Source organism: Drosophila suzukii, chromosome 3 (genome assembly GCF_043229965.1).
Source record: "Drosophila suzukii chromosome 3, CBGP_Dsuzu_IsoJpt1.0, whole genome shotgun sequence".
Classification (NCBI taxonomy): domain Eukaryota; kingdom Metazoa; phylum Arthropoda; class Insecta; order Diptera; family Drosophilidae; genus Drosophila; species Drosophila suzukii.
The window spans coordinates 5,218,474-5,225,896 of record NC_092082.1 but is presented as its reverse complement, the minus strand read 5'-3'; the positions used below and the strand labels follow the sequence as shown (position 1 = coordinate 5,225,896).

General features: G+C 38.1%; 1 long non-coding RNA gene across 1 annotated transcript; it reads left to right on the top strand.

The window, feature by feature from the left end:
- Nucleotides 1-5,759: 5,759 nt before the first annotated feature.
- On the top strand, nt 5,760-6,481 carry LOC139353073 (uncharacterized). Its single transcript, XR_011604207.1, has 2 exons — nt 5,760-6,051; nt 6,112-6,481. It is a non-coding gene; the product is annotated as an uncharacterized lncRNA (long non-coding RNA).
- The last annotated feature ends 942 nt before the right edge of the window (nt 6,482-7,423 follow it).

Genomic DNA, 7,423 nt, shown 5'->3' with positions numbered 1-7,423 from the left:
ACATTCTAAAATTTAGATGTATATTTTAGTTTTATCATATTAAGAACCTTCCTTCTAGGTAGTAAAAAGATTTTTGTAAGACCCATTTTTAAATGGGAGTACATGGTAAGAAAAAACCGAATCTGTTCTTATAATATAAGTGTATTAAACAAGAACCCCAAAAATTTATAATAATAATACTAACTGAAAATTCGTTTATAAAATTTTTAATCTTTAGTTGTTATGTTTGTCATGTTAAGAACTTTTCTTGTAGATGGTACACAGATTCTTGTAAGATCAATTTTTCAAAATAATTAACAATTTTAACAGGAAAGATCTCTATAAAAATAAAATTTAATTGATATGTCTAAGTTTTGATGGGTATTACCTGATAATTAAGATTATTTGACTTAAAGAAGGATATGTGTTCTGGTTGTCAAGATATTTCGTATGTAAGTCAGAACCCTCAAGTTAAATACAAAATTGGATCATATTATAGATTCTTAAAACTAAATCAGGAAGTAATGTTCCACAAGACGGCTAAAAATGATTTGATTTTTTGCAAGTGTGGCTTGTTGGATTAGCAGTTCCCCGATTTGAGTGTGTACAACCAATCAGCAGCTGCAAGTCGCCAAATGAGCAACCCGAGTCTGAGGCAGAGCCTCATGTGTCACCCGGAGGCTGGCTGCAACGTGTTGCGCTAATTTTATATGCAAATTATGGCAAAAGCGCGACTTGTATGCTAATTTAACTCCTCTTGTTCGGCAAAACCCCCGCCGCCCATCTCCGCCGCCCCTGGTTTAGCACTCCTTTATTTTAATGATCTTCACAGGCTGGCAAATATTTGGGGAATGCGTCTTTTTGCCTTCGCCTCGAATGTTTGCGTTTTTATCTGGCGTAAAAGTGTGAAATTTTGACGCGACGTCAAAGCAATTTCCCGCTTCACTTTGCCGCGATATGTGGATCAGTCTGGGGCTCAGACTTCAGCAGGGAATCGGGAATTGGAAACTGGGGAGCACTCCTTTCACCGCATCTGAGCCGTTAATGATTTTTGAATACATCATGCTGGGCCTCATTTTAGCACACCAGTGCATGCTTAATTTCGATGCTTATTTTTTGGCAGTCGCAGTTTTGGCACTTTACACTTGGCAGCTTGCCTGATATGTGTGTTTTTTTCGATCTTGCTTGTAAGTCTTATGAACTGTGTCTTAATTAGATGTGCCAGCAGAGCGATTAATAAAACCCTGCATTTTTGGTGATTTTATTTTTATAATTTACCCCTTTTTTAGCCCAAAGATCCGAACATATCAGCAGTAGTACAAACCCATTTAAACTTCCAACTAGGTCAGTCCGTGGTATTCACCCTCTAGCCAAAAATTTGTGCAATCAGCCAATCTAAACCATATTTTTTGCCCAACATATGGCTCGGGCAACAATAAAATAGAAACAATTTATGAAAATTTATAGAAAACGCCGAACGCAAATCAAGTGTTACTAAATTGTGAATAATGACTCCATCGCGGCCAAAAACGACGCGGACTGGGTGCCCAATTTCTGAGCGCTACAAAAGACCAATACAAAGTCTAACGAATCTAATCAAAAGATAAACTCACGCGCATCGACGAGGAAAGCCTCCTAACGAGTATTTTAAAGTTTCAATCAAAAATTCGTTACACTTTGCATGGGGATTTCGGGCTTGGAGATGGCAGCTCGTGCAGCTAATAAGCTGCGGCTTACAGAAATGCGGCAATAATCATCATTTATTTTCGGGTTCTCCCTACCCACAGATATTTATATACATATATACAGATATTTCTTCTTTTATTTTCATCTTTAACTTTTGTATCGCTGGGCCGCAAACATGAAATTATGATTTTTATTGAAGAATTCGCGCAGCGGGCGGTGTAATTAATCAGCGGTCGATGGAATGGGAGGCGGCAGCGTGAAACGGGCGAGGTCGAGTGTCAGCAGAGGCGGCAACAAGCAAGATCCCCCTCGCCCCCCCTTCAAATTCGACCCCCCTCCAAGACAGTGGCTGCTGCAGCTTTGGGGTCAGCCACGTTGCGTATGAGTAATTTTTGTCGGCAATGGCCGTCCCGCTGCGAAAGTGAGTTTAACGGTAGTTTCGACCGCCTAACAATTCCATCACATTCGATTTGAATTGTTGCTATTGTTGGCCAACTGCCGCCGCTTTTGGGCCACACACAACAGACTTGGGTATATAAGTGCTTTGATATTGGAAGACCCTTTTGTAACGGAAAGATTGGGTTACATTTTGTCTTTTTTACAATAAAAGATTTTTAATTCAACAGATAGTGTATCAAACAGTATACGTTGCCCAGTGCTGATAAATATACACAAATGTTTTTGAATCCAACTGAGCTGAGCTGTGAAAATTATTGTTCTTTGATACAAAAATGATGAATAATTGTGGACTTAAAGCTGTCATTCTTACATATTATTAATTGGAAATGCTTAAAACTGTCAGTCATAAATATTATTAATTGATAATGCTGTGAAAAGTATTTACCACTTCCAATAGATTAGCAGTTAACTTGTTAAAACTATAAATAATATCGATATATCATGGGGGATTCAAAAAGTTAAGCATTGAAGTTAGTTTATATATATGGTTTTAATCTGTTATCTTTAAGCATTGATATTTACACCCGTTACTCGAAGAGTTAAAGAGTATGCTAGATTCTAGGGGAAGTATGCACTCGATTATAGCGATCTCCCCTGTATTGACCAAAACCTAAATACGTTTTTTCCGCCCTAAAAAATCACTGTTTTGACTGCCAAAATGCTCGTAAAGGTCAGATTGAGGAATGTCATACCTCGTTGAACTCGTCGTTAAATTTTCAATACATTGGCTTTAAAACCTCAAAATGTTAAAATTGTTGTAATTTTTCGCAAAAAAAGTGACTGATAAAAAATGGGAAAATTGGTAAAAAAAAAAATTTTGCTTAAAGTGATGGGGATCGTTAGCATAAGTTGTGAGCTGCTCAAAACAGTAAAACAGTAAATAAATTTTGCTTAAAGTGATGAGAATCGTTAGCATAAGTTGTGAGCTGCAGAAAACAGTCGGTCTTTTGGCTGTACGCCTTGATTTGACTTAACTGCGATTGAAAAACCGCTTAATAATAGATTAATTTTGACTAAAATCTGAAACCGTATTTTCCGCCCTAAAAAATCACTGTTTTGGTTGCCATATTGCTCATAAAGGTCAGAATCAGAAATGTCATACCTCGTTGAACTCGTCGATTAATTTCCAATATATTGACACTTAAGCCTCAAAATGTGTAATTTTTGTCATTTTTCGCAAAAAAAGCGATACTACCCCTTATAAAAAAAGCAAAAATTGGTCAAAAAATAAATTTTGCTAAAAATGATGAGGATCGTTAGCATAACTTGTGAGCTGCTCAAAACAGTCAATCTTTTGACTGTACGCCTTGATTTTGCTTAATTACGACCAAAAACAGCTAAAAAAAAGATTAATTTTGACTAAAATCTGAAATTGTAATTTCCGACCTAAAAAAATCACTGTTTTGGCTGCCAAAATGCTCATAAAGGTCAGAATGAGGAATGTAATACCTCGTTGAACTCGTCGTTTAATTTCCAATATATTGGCATTTAAACCTCAAAATGTATAATTTTTGTAATTTTTCCGCAAAAAAAAGCGATGCTACCCCTTATAAAAAATGGTAAAATTGGTCAAAAAATAAATTTTGCTTAAAGTGATGAGGATCGTTAGCATAAGTTGTGAGCTGCTCAACACAGTCGATCTTTCTGCAGTACGCCTTGATTTGGCTTAATTACGACTAAAAAACAGCTTAAAAAAAAGATTAATTTAGACTAAAACATAAATCGGTTTTTTTTGGCATAAAAAATACACTGCCATATTTCTCATAAGGGTCAGAATCAGGAATGTCATACCTCGATGAACTCGTCGTTTAATTTCCAATATAATGGCATTAAAACCTCAAAATGTTTAATTTTTGTCATTTTTCGCAAAAAAATGTGATGTAACCCCTTATACAAAATGGTAAAATTGGTCAAAAAATAAATTTTGCTCAAAGTGATGAGGATCGTTAGCATAAGTTGTGAGCTGCTCAAAACAGTCAATCTTTTGACTGTACGCCTTGATTTAGCTTAATTATGATTGAAAAACGGCTTAAAAATATATTAATTTTGACCAAAATCTGAAGCCGTATTTTCCGCCTATAAAATCACTGATTTGGCTGCCATAATGCTTATAGATGTCAGAATGAGGAATGTCATACCTCGTTGGAGTCGTCGTTTTATTTCCAATAAATTGGCATTAAAACCTCAAAATGTATAATTTTTGTCATTTATCGAAAAAAAAGCGATGTAACGATGTAACCAAAAAAATTTTTTCTCTGGTTTTCAGTTTTTCTTTTAAGATTACTTCTCAGGGATAGTAAAAAGTCTAATGTCCAGACCCATTTCAGACTTTATTGCATACTCTGCGGCGCCTGCTGGGTACAAGTTGCTCCAGATTTGTCCCGAACCGAACTTGGCTCAATAAATGCTACCACTGACTGGCGGAATTTCTCGCTGGCTTGTTAGTCAGGGCCACTTAAGCCAAACCTAAATTACGCCAAAATCGATTGCAATTGCGTTGATTATCGCTGTCCAAGCTGGCCGTTGCCGAATTTATCGCCCGCAAATGCATTTCGCGCGAAATTTATGTAGTTTGCTCTGGGTCCCCGTACCCCAAAAAAAAATACTGCTACATATATAGGTACGCGTGTATATATAGAGGATTGGAAGCTGGATCCGAGTGGTGGCTATTTGGCCACCGGTTTTAAGCGACGGTGGCAGCCGCAGCCGGCGCTCTTTTCGGACTTGCAGCTTATCGTGGCAATTACAACGAGAGATTTATATGGGCCGAGGGGTTGGCCACAGGGGCGGTGGCAAAAGGGGGTCCCGAGCCACTGGCAAACACCCGCACGGAGTTCAAACGAACGCAGCCGGCAGCCAAAAACGATCCAACTAATCGCCAAGTGTTTCGCCTGCCGTTGATTTTTTTCCTTTATTTTCATTTTCGGGCCACAAAATGTCGAATTAAATGGATTTTTATTGAAATCAAGCTGCTGGGCGGCGAAAGGGGGGTGCGGAGCCAGTGGCTGAGGCGGCAAACGGCCGCTGATTGGATCTTAAAGGATCTAATTGGTCTCCGCCAAGTCGAGACAAGGCTAAATCACTGAGCCGCGGTGGTCGTGAGGGGTCAATTGAGCTGGCCTGATCTACGACAATTGCAACGAGGTCTTGCGACCGAGAATTTGCGGTTAGAACGGTCGAGATATGATCGCAAAGGCTTCATAAAGTTCCAGCAGTCGAACTCTGAGAGATTGCGAGATAATCATTTAAAGTGTATTGAGTAATTGAACCGAAAACTGCAAATTAAATGCAAGAAAAAACTTTAATGATTGGTATGGCTTTAACCCTTTTAAAAAGATTGATCCCCTTAAAGATAAATTAAGACACAATAAATCAATGACGTTTTTGTCAGATTGAAAAGCTAATTAAAAAATTCTATTAATAGTATTAAGCTCTTAAGAGGGTCTAGAACTTTACCATTCAAATATTTACTTAATCTTGAAGCTAACAACTGTAATGTACCAGCCTTAAGATCTTTAAACGACATTTTTGAAAAGTAACTGATAATAAAGATAGCACTCGTTACTTATCCGAGTTAATTACCAGAGAAGGTAACCCCAGGTAATCACAAGCAAAATTGCGTAAATAAAGACGGAAAGTGATCCAAAGCGAAACGTCAAAATTTAGATTTTTGTCGGATGTTTAAGCTCCCAGCTTTTGAATTCCGATCTACTCAGTCTTTCTGTTTCGAGAACTCTAAGAGTACGGTCGGCTTCAAAAAGTTAGTCCAACTTCAATTCTGGCCACACCACGTGCAGTCGAAATTCACAGAAATCTTTTTATCAGTGATTATTAAGGCTAAAACACAATAAAATAACCAACTAGTCAAGCTCCTAAATCAGAAAACAGAAAGAAACAACAAATAAATTGAAGGAAAGCAAACTGAACGTAAGTTAAAAGAAAAGGAGGTAGCCAACGTGAAATTAACATTTAGTTCTCTATCAGGAGATCAGGCTATAAACATCTAGCCAGCAGCAGGTTGTCGGTGTGGTTCGGAACCAAGCTCTTCACAATCCAGGCTAGGATAGTCGGCGGTAAAATCATTCGTCAACAGGGAATAGGATCCCTTCAGTTGGAAGGCGGAGGGTCGGCAAACTGCGGCCACAAAAGTCCACAAAGATTCATCGACGACTTCCCAACGGCAACCCCAGACACCTACACCCCAATTGCGGCCGCCACGTGCCAACACCCCCCGACAGGGCAGCTGCTCCTAGATTAGAGAGAGAGAGTTAGCCAGTATCACTTGGAAATAACCCCAAAACAAAACATTAAAATCTATCTGAAAATTATGTAAATCAAAGTGCAATTGATCGTGTTACGCTATTTAAAATACTTACGCACCCAAGTTGGTACAAGCGTTGCATAACTCTCTTCTTTCACCTGTAAATGTCTGCACGAGAATCAGCACTAAGTCTTGGGTATCGACGGCGGTTGCGAAGAAATAATTAAAACTTGTCTCTCTAAGGAATTTCCACTAGTTAACCCCTGGAACCATGGAGCGCTTCATCGGAATTTTCAGAGGGTAAGTGATCGCATGCTACTCTAGTTTTGATTGTTTCGGGCAAGCCGCCGATTGAAAAAAAATTTTACCCCAAAAGCGAATGGGTGAGCTAAAACCCTCCAAAACGAATAACCGGCTGCCGTCCCAAAATACAAAAACCTTCGGTGATGATCTGGTTTGCCTAAACAGAGGTCCGGCCGCGATAAGCTTTCCAGACCGTTTTGTTTTGATTGCGTTATTCGTCTTGGAGAATTTTGGCTGCCCTCAAATATGAATTAAAGGGAACTCATGGCGTGTAATTATGGTTTGCCTAAGTAAATCAAAGAAAATAAAAAGAAAAGAAAAACAAATATGTAAACAGACAAGCCCGGTGAAGAATACGAAAGAAATGAATTAATAGATGTGACCCATACAAAGAAACCAATCAATTGCACTTAAAACTAAGAAAACCTATGCCTAGAATAAAAATTTAAAAGACCAGTTTTGTTAGATAATATAACTTGAATTGAAATCATGAAGTTAAGTAAATGAAATCTTAAATAATGTATGTTGACTACACCCATACAACATTTGTTTGTAAAACTTAATTATATATATAACATGATGCAAGGCTAAATCGCCTTTTAATTTCTTTTCCGAGGACATGGGGCTCTAAAATAAAATATTAATTAACTATACATTTTGGGGTTCTTATTTAACACCTTAACAGAAAGAACCAAGGTTGGGAGGGTATAGAAGGGTAGGACGGCCAACATCTCA